The sequence below is a fragment of the Dasypus novemcinctus genome, chromosome X (assembly GCF_030445035.2).
Source record: "Dasypus novemcinctus isolate mDasNov1 chromosome X, mDasNov1.1.hap2, whole genome shotgun sequence".
NCBI lineage: Eukaryota > Metazoa > Chordata > Mammalia > Cingulata > Dasypodidae > Dasypus > Dasypus novemcinctus.
In genome coordinates, this window is record NC_080704.1 from 110,331,955 (window position 1) to 110,340,563 (window position 8,609).

Below are 8,609 nucleotides of genomic sequence, written 5' to 3' on the forward strand. Positions count from 1 at the left end.
CTCTCACTTTTAAATATGTTGGAATTTTTAATAATTAATAGCTTTGAAAAATATGAAGGCAAAATAAAGGCATTTTCAGAATTAAAAAATAGAGGTTACCACAAACATACTTTCATTAAACAGATTTCTAAATAATGTGCTTCAGTAGGAAGAAAAATTATCCCAGAAGAGATATTTAAGAGAGAATGACATTTACACTTAAGATCTGTGCATTTCATTGTAATTGAATATACCTCAATTGTAACTGAGGTATGTAAATTATACCTCGGGAAAAAAGGAGTAGTTATCCCCCTAAAAGTAAAAAAATATGGGTAAATCTAAAACATTAATGGTATAAAAGTAACACCTACTTTGCGGGGTTAAAAAAAGAAAGACTGTAAAAAGGAATGAAGTTCTGATACATGCTATAATATGGAGGGAACTTGACATTGTGTTGAGTGAAACAAGTGAGACACAAAGAAAAATATTGTATGACCTCACTTGTATGAAATACATAGACTAGGCAAATTTATAGAGACAAATGAATGGGGCTGGGAGTTAAGGGGAATGGGAAGTAATTGCTTAATGGGGCCAGAATTTCTATTTGAGGTAATGTATTAGTCAGTCAAAGGGGTGCTGATGCAAAATAACCAGAAATCTGTTGACTTTTATAAAGGGTATTTATTTTGGGTAGGTGCTTACAGATAACAAGCCATAAAGCATAAGTTACTTCCCTCACCAAAGTCTGTTGCCACATGTTGGAGCAAGAAGGTTGCTGACATCTGTGACGGCTCAGGCTTCCTGGGTTCCTCTCTTTCTGGGTCTTGCTTCTTCCTGGGCTCAGCTCCTCTGCTGTCTCCACAAGGCAGGCTATAGACTACCAGGCGAATGGCTTGTTTCTCTTCCCAGGGCCTTTTCTCTTTCCTCACGACCACACTCCTCTGTGGGCTTACTTCCCAGGGGCTTCGGCTCAAAACTCCAACTGCCTTCTCTGTGGTGCAGTATCTCTGTGAGTTCCCACCCACTAAGGGGGCGGGAACTCAATGTCCTGCTGACTTTGCCTGGTCAAAGCCTTAATCACTACTTAATCAAGTAAAAGCAAAACATCTCCTTCGTGCCTCATGAGGACCTACCCTTTCCACAGGCTTGCCCAATGGCCATTTTCTTGGTTCCACCCTCATCAAGGATCTGGGTGTCAACCAAGCTCCAGACCTCACCCTTGAAGAGCACTGGGGTGATTGCCACACCTCACCCAATCTTTGGCTTAGAGACATAACCCTCCTAGTACAGTGAGGTGAAGGCAACATCCTCCCTAACCTTTGGCATACGTGCTCAACCCTCTCAGAGCAATGAGTTAACCACCTGGTCTTCCCTAATATATGGGGGACAGGTACACCCCTCTCAGACCTGTGGGGTGCTGACCTTAACCACCCAAATCCTTGAGGAATGTGCTCCACCCTCTCTGTACTCTGGGGTGGCAAAACTCTTCCCAAATATTGGATGGAAACATCCACCCTCTTTAACTGCTGGTGCAAACTCACCCTCTCTGTACCCATGGGTGGGGTTCCTCTCTTGGTCCAAGGTGATGTCTCTTTTTTTGTCTTTATTTTTTTAATGTTACACTAAAAAAATATGAGGTCTCCATATACCCCCTACCCCCCTCACCCTACTCCTCCGCCCATAACAACAACCTCCTCCATCATCATGAGACATTCGCTGCATTTGGTGAATACATCTCTGAGTACCGCTGCACCTCATGGTCAATGATCCACACCATAGCCCACACTCTCCCACAGTCCACCCAGTGGGCCATGGGAGGACATACGATGTCCAGTAACTGTCCCTGCAGCACCACCCAGCACAACTCCAACCCCCGAAAATGCCCCACATCACATCTCTTCCTCCCACTCCCTACCTCCAACAGCCACCATGGCCATTTCTCCACACCAATGTCACATTTCTTCGACTGCTAATCACAATAGTTCATGAATAGAATACCAGTAAGTCCACTCTAATCCATACTCTATTCCTCCATCCTGTGGACCTTAGAATGGTTGTGTCCATTCCACATCTATATCAAGAGGGGGCTTAGATTCCAGATGGATGCTGGATGCAATCCTGCTTCAGTTGTAGGCACTCTTGGCTCCTTGGTGTGGTGGTTGACCTTCTTCAACTCCATGTTAGCTGAGTGGGGTAAGCCCATAAACCAGAGTGTAGGAGCTGCAAGTCTGTTGAGGCCCAGGGCCTGGCTATCACATGGTCAATCCAGAGATTCAGGTCCCCTGGGTATACATTAAACCCCAGCACCAACTACAGTTCTGGTAAAAGTAACAGGAGAGGCTTGTGCACAAAGATCCCATCTGAGTCCAGCTCCATCACACAGAAACACAAACTCCAAAGTAGGGCCAACTGATATGGCACTGAACTCCATCTGCCATAACGATAGAACCTGTGGGTCTCTGCAGCCCTCAGAAGAACCAATACCTGGGGTTGCATCTACTTTTATCTGTCTCTGGGACTCTGCTGAGGTGTGCATAAGGGCAACCCCTCTTATAATTTCCCAGCTCTTTTTGGAGACTCATAGCCATATGAGCTCATTTGTCCTTTCCATTTCCCCCTTTTATTCAGGTCAAAAAGCATTTTTAACTCCTGGTATTATATTCCATTTTACTATTTTTTAATGGAACTTGGCAATATATTGGGCTTCATTTTTGAAGAAGTTCTGGATCACAGAGAGGTTCAACAATGGCAGGGGGGAATACTGGTGTGGGATGTTATTGACAGGGGACACATGGTTGGCAGAGAGTTCTCCAGGGCACATATCCAGGGTACATAAAAAGGTTTGGATATTTTCATGGTGGTTACAATTAAAAACAACAACTGAGGGAGTGCTGAGTTCCAAGGTGATGTCTTAATTCCAGATTTCAACTTCCATGGTGTTCCTCTTAAAGCTGTCTCTCCTTCAGTGTCTCCTTTCCATGACCCTTTTAGTCCAAGCTGACAGTGGTTTGTTTATACAGCTCTCTCAAAAAGCTTGTTGGTTTAGTATGCAAGAATCAGGGGTCCAAGCCATCAGACATTAAGACTTTCCACTAGGCTTTCTGAAATGAGTACATCTTCCATCCTGATTTACAAGTTTCAAGTTTAGATAAGTCCTCAAATGGGGCACTGTCTTCTGGGGACTTGACTTCCAGAGACTTGGAATTTCAAGAATCTGTTTCTGGATTTTTTGTGCCCAATAGTTCAGTCCTCAGGATATTTCTCTCATCTAGCATTTTGCTATAAGCTGCAAGGAGAAGCCAAAGTGTATTGTCCGAGTTTACTTTGGAAAGTTCTTCTGCTAAATGCTCAGGCACAACATTTTCAAATTCTTCCTTCCATAAAACACCAGGAGTTAATCTTGCTAAGTTCTCTGTGACTTTAAAACACAGATAGCCTTTCCTCCAGCTTCTCATAACAGTTTTAATCATTTACTTCTAAGACATCATAAAAAATCTCTTCAGCCTCCACATTACTAACAACATTCTCTTTGAAACAATCTGGGACTTTTCCATCAAGTGTCTTACAATTCCTCCAAAAAAATACCCCTTACCCATTGTTGGGGTCTGAGCTGGTTCTTTCAGTCAGAGTGGGAGAGTCAGGGCCATCAGCAAAGAAGAAGGCAAGTGGAGCTTCGGGGTGTTTATGCATATTGAGTTTATTCTATGCTTTTTTCCACCTTTCTCTGCTCTTTCCTGTTCTTTTAAGCTTCCTTTGTTCTCTCCACTCCTCTGTTTACATGGGAACTGCTTTTATGTTACTACTATCAGAATATATGATTGGCTCTTAAAGTGGCATACCTATTATGTTACATATACTGATTAGCTGGCATATGGGTCAGTTGGATCAAGTTCATCCCCCGGAAGCTGAGTGCAGTTATGCTGTGTCACTGCATCCCGGATATAGCAAAGAAGTATTCAGGACACTTAGGCTCTTTAACTATTGGGCTCTAGCTACCCCTACATTCTACCTCTTAAATGGCCAGTGTCTTAAGGGCTTGTTGTCACAGGGCTGCACCCTGGGCCCAAAGGCCACTGCAGCAATATAAGGCACAACAAAACATAGCTAGGAAAGCTACAAAACTAATGCTGATTAACACAACCCATTTCTAAATGGATTGTAAATGTTCTCACTAATACTTGGCTCGACTATTAATTACAGTATGATTACAAAGAAACTAGGGGGTCTATCCCACTATTCCCCTGGAATCATTGGCACATTGTTCAATATACTGGGGTACTATTTCCCTTAATATTACATGTTCAACTGGAAGCCACCTCCACCCATTATAGATAGCATAACCCACTGGGGTGCGGGTATTGTCCATATTTTTGTGGAGTAGTGCTTCTATTCATTTTCGTACTGATTCCCATTCTGGTGTGTACTGGTCAGTTGTCTGAAGCCATGTCCTATTAACCTTGGTTGCTGGGGCAAGGGTCTATGGAAGGCCTTATGCTCTTTTTGCTGGCAGGTCAGTGCATACCTAGCACTGGGTTATGTTGTGAACACGGGCATGCGTATGAGCTCATGACAGTACAGTATTGGCTGTTGTTAACTTGGGCAGAAAAACAGTAGGGCCAAAGATACTATGAGAGGTAAATCACATCACTCAGGCAATATACCTGCGACCTGTTCATCTTGGGACAGAATGGTGGCAGTATTTGTGGCCGCCCTAGTCTGGAATACCATACCTTGTCTCCCCACACTAAAGTTGACTGCAAAGGGTCTAGCTCCACTGGGAGCAATGGTATGGGCCACATTTGCAAGACAAAAGTTCTTTCAAAAGGGTTTCCCCTGAGTTTTCTGGCAGTGCAACTCACCTCAGACAGCTATTTACAAACCCATGGTGTCATGGTCAATCCCCTATTCACACCGTCTCCATATGGTAACAGGATGGCTCTCCAAAAGGGGACTTCGGTTACAATATTCCATGGCCATGTGCACCCTGCTGTTTGTCCTGATCCCAAGGCAGTGGGCTTAGGCCATTCCAAAGTTCCTTTTAAAACTTCAGGAAATACAAGAGATTCTGAGGTATCTATTATTACCTGTAAGGGTAAAGCATGTCCCCAGGCAACCAAGTCTTGGGGCAACTGCCCTGTTCACCACGGCTGCTCATTTAGAAGGCATACTGCCCACAGCAGGCAGGTAGCCCACCCCTGCAAGGTCGGCTCCTTTGGAGACGTCATGCATAATTTGTCCTTTAATAAACTATTATACCATTTAATCATGCCTGCAGCCTGCAGTCAATATGGAACATGTAAGTGTCAATCAATGTCTTAATTTTTTGCTCAGGTTTGCATATTGAAACTTGTGAAATGGGCTCCTCTGTCACTCCACACTTCAAGGGGATGCCCATACTGGGCACTTAAAATATTCAATGCCACAATAGTACTCTTTTGGGTGGCTATTTGGAATGCAAGGGTAAAAACTAAAACTGTGAATAGGAACTTATACCCTTTATCAGAGGGCAGGGGTTCACTATAATTTACCTGCCATACCTGTAGGGGTCTATCTCCTCACTTTATGACTCCTTTCATGGGCACCTGACATCTATGTGGGTATTGTTTAGCACACACAGTTCAGAGGCTGTTACCATGTTCATTGTATCTGCAGTTGTTATTGGGATGCCCTATTGTCTGGCTATCTGCTGGAAGGTTCGAGCCCCCACATGACTCATGTGCTTATGTAACCAGGTGGCCCATCCATCTATCAGATGGTATAAAGCTCTTACTTGTGCTAGAATGTCTGCAGCATCATTTCCTGGGTTTATGAGAGTTTATGCCCTGCAATATGATAAACAGTTATGCTGCACTCTTCCCCTTAGGACCACAAGTCCTTTCACAAATTTTGTCACCAGAGAGGTATTTTAGTAATCATTCATTCTTGCTGCTCCCACTGGGACAGCCATAAAGTTAGCTCTTTGTACATGGCCCAACTGTCTGTACACCCTGTAAGGGGGCTGGGTTCATGCATTATAACTAGCCACATGGCTCTCATTTCAACCCACTGGCTGCTTTGACCAAATCTGATTTCAAACCAGATATCTTCTGTATCCACATGGGTATCTACAGTGGTCCAAGGCATCACTATGCCTTTGCTGGACCCATCGGTATACCAGGCATCAGCTGGTATAGTGCCTGTTCCATCCTTATATGGGCTAGGCTCTAAAGCCTAGAGACCAGGAAGCCCTCTGGCCTGAGGGGTCAGCTCAACACTCTACTGGTCCTAACACTTCCTGCAACTGTGCAGACAGGGGGCTAGTTCTCAACATTGCCCACTGTTCCAGATATGCACCCCACTTAGTCAAAGTGGGTGTCTGAGCCACCCCAGTTCTGGGGCATTCAACTACGAACATACCCATCCTGCCACAGGGAGGGAGGTTTGTACTAGGACTCATTGTGTTCCCGTAAACACTTCACAGACTTGAGGGGTGGCATGCACTACTGCTAACTGGTGCTCATTGAGAGAATAGTGGAGTTCTGCCCTTTTCAATAGTTGAGATTAGAACCGTATGGGCACCCTGCATTTCCCATGTGTTTGCCAGAGACCATGGCTGTACTCGGCATCATGACAAGTAACATTAAGTTGGAAAGGCAAGGAATGATCAATAACTTACAAGGCCTGAGCTTGACCAACTGCGCACTTGGCAGCTTGAAAAGCATGTTCATGGGCATCAGTCCAAGCCCAAACACTTCCCTTCTTCTGGAGGGCATACAAGGACAAAATGTCTGTGCCAAATGAGGTATAACCACTAATATCCTAATAGGCCAGGAAATGCCTGTAACTGTTTCACAATAGTAGGTCAGGGATATGCTTGTACCTTATCTATTACTGCCTCAGGGATAACTTTTGTCTTACCGGACCGAACAACTTCCAAGAATTTGACAGATACTCCAGGCATTTGGACCTTTGCTTCATTGAGTGTCTAAAAAACATGTTGTCAGCCTATCTCATAGGTCCTAGACTGCTTCTTTTAAATCTGAAAGAGAATCAGAGAATAACATGACATCACAGAGGATTTATGCATCCAAGTAGAGAGATCCTGTGCAGTCAAACCATGACCGATGGCTGGGCTATGAGTATGCCCTTGAGGAAGCACTAAAAAAGTCCACTGACATCCTTCCCATGTAAAAGCAAATTGTTCTTGACTCTCTGGTGGAATATCTACAGAGAAAAAAGCATTAGCCAAATCCACCACATAACGATATTGTCCCAACACATGTGATAGCTGATCCATGACTCAGTCACTGATGAGACTGATGCATGTAAAGGTGGAATCACTTTATTCAGTTCATGGTAATCTACCGTCATGTGCCACATTCCATTGGTCCTCTGGACAGGCCACACAGGGTACTATGTGTGGCCTCGAGTCCTCTAACCTCCCTAATCAGGTTCCTTGGCCCACTTTCCAATTATTATAGTCATTGTCCTCTGTTTCTGCCCATAAAACATTTTGTAAATGGAGAGGAATTCCTATTAGTGGGGCTTTTCTCCTGCAACTTTGTGTACTGCTGTTCTGGCATCAGCTCTTTCCAGAGAGCTAGTAGCACTTCATGAGGGTGCTGCTTTATTTTATCTGGATTCACACTGGCAGCAATGAGGTCTCCCCACATTTGCAGTGGAGACATTTTCAGTAGCTCCAAGGACATGCTCCCCCAGGCCATGTCCTGTGTTGGGCCAGTCCCTTCCCCCCAGACAGTTCCCTCCTCATGCTGCTATGGAAGGGGGAGAGACCTTTTAGACTCCACAGTCCCACTTTATCCATGTATGGGCTAAGAAGTCTACTAAGGAACCGAAAGTACTTAGTGGAGCTGTGGCCAGAATCATGTCCTTCATATGGGTGGAAAATAGTTCATTGTCCAGATCCAGGTAATTTGCCTTGAACATCGTTTGGTGCATTCCCATCTCAGGCACAATCTGAACCAGGTCCATATAAGTGACCCATTTACTAACAGTTTCTGGGAACTCCTCGGCACTGTGCCATATCATCTTGACAGAGTCCAGGGAGTGGTGTGGGGACCCAGCCCAGGGCTCATCCCCAGTACTCACAGCACCATTGGCCTCCACAAGAGCCATTTTCTCCTTCGACACACTCAGGAAGGCCTCCAGTTCCTGCTGCCACCCTGTAAATCTCTGAATGCAGGCTTGTGCAGCGAAAATTTCCTTGTACTGTTCCCGCAGCATAGTCAGGAACAACCAGGGCACTTTCCAAGCCCTTTCCTTCTGGGAAGGGGTTAACATAGCTCACAACGATTCCAGTGCCTTTGCAATAAACTCCCGAGTGGGATGAACTGTATGCAAGGGGCCCATGACAGAATAATCACTGCCACTGGATACCACAACCTAACCCCATCATGCACTGCTGGGTCCACCAGGGCTGAAGATTCTCTCACCATGCTTGGAACATCCTGACAACTATGACAAAATGTTGGGGTCTGAGCCAGGCCCCTCAGTCAGAGTGGGAGAGTCAGGGACATTAGCAAAGAAGAAGGCATGTGGAGCTGTGGGGAGTTTATGCGTACTGAGTTTATTCCATGCTCTTTTCCACATTTATCTGCTCTCTCTCTCATGCTCCTTTAAGTTTCCTTTGT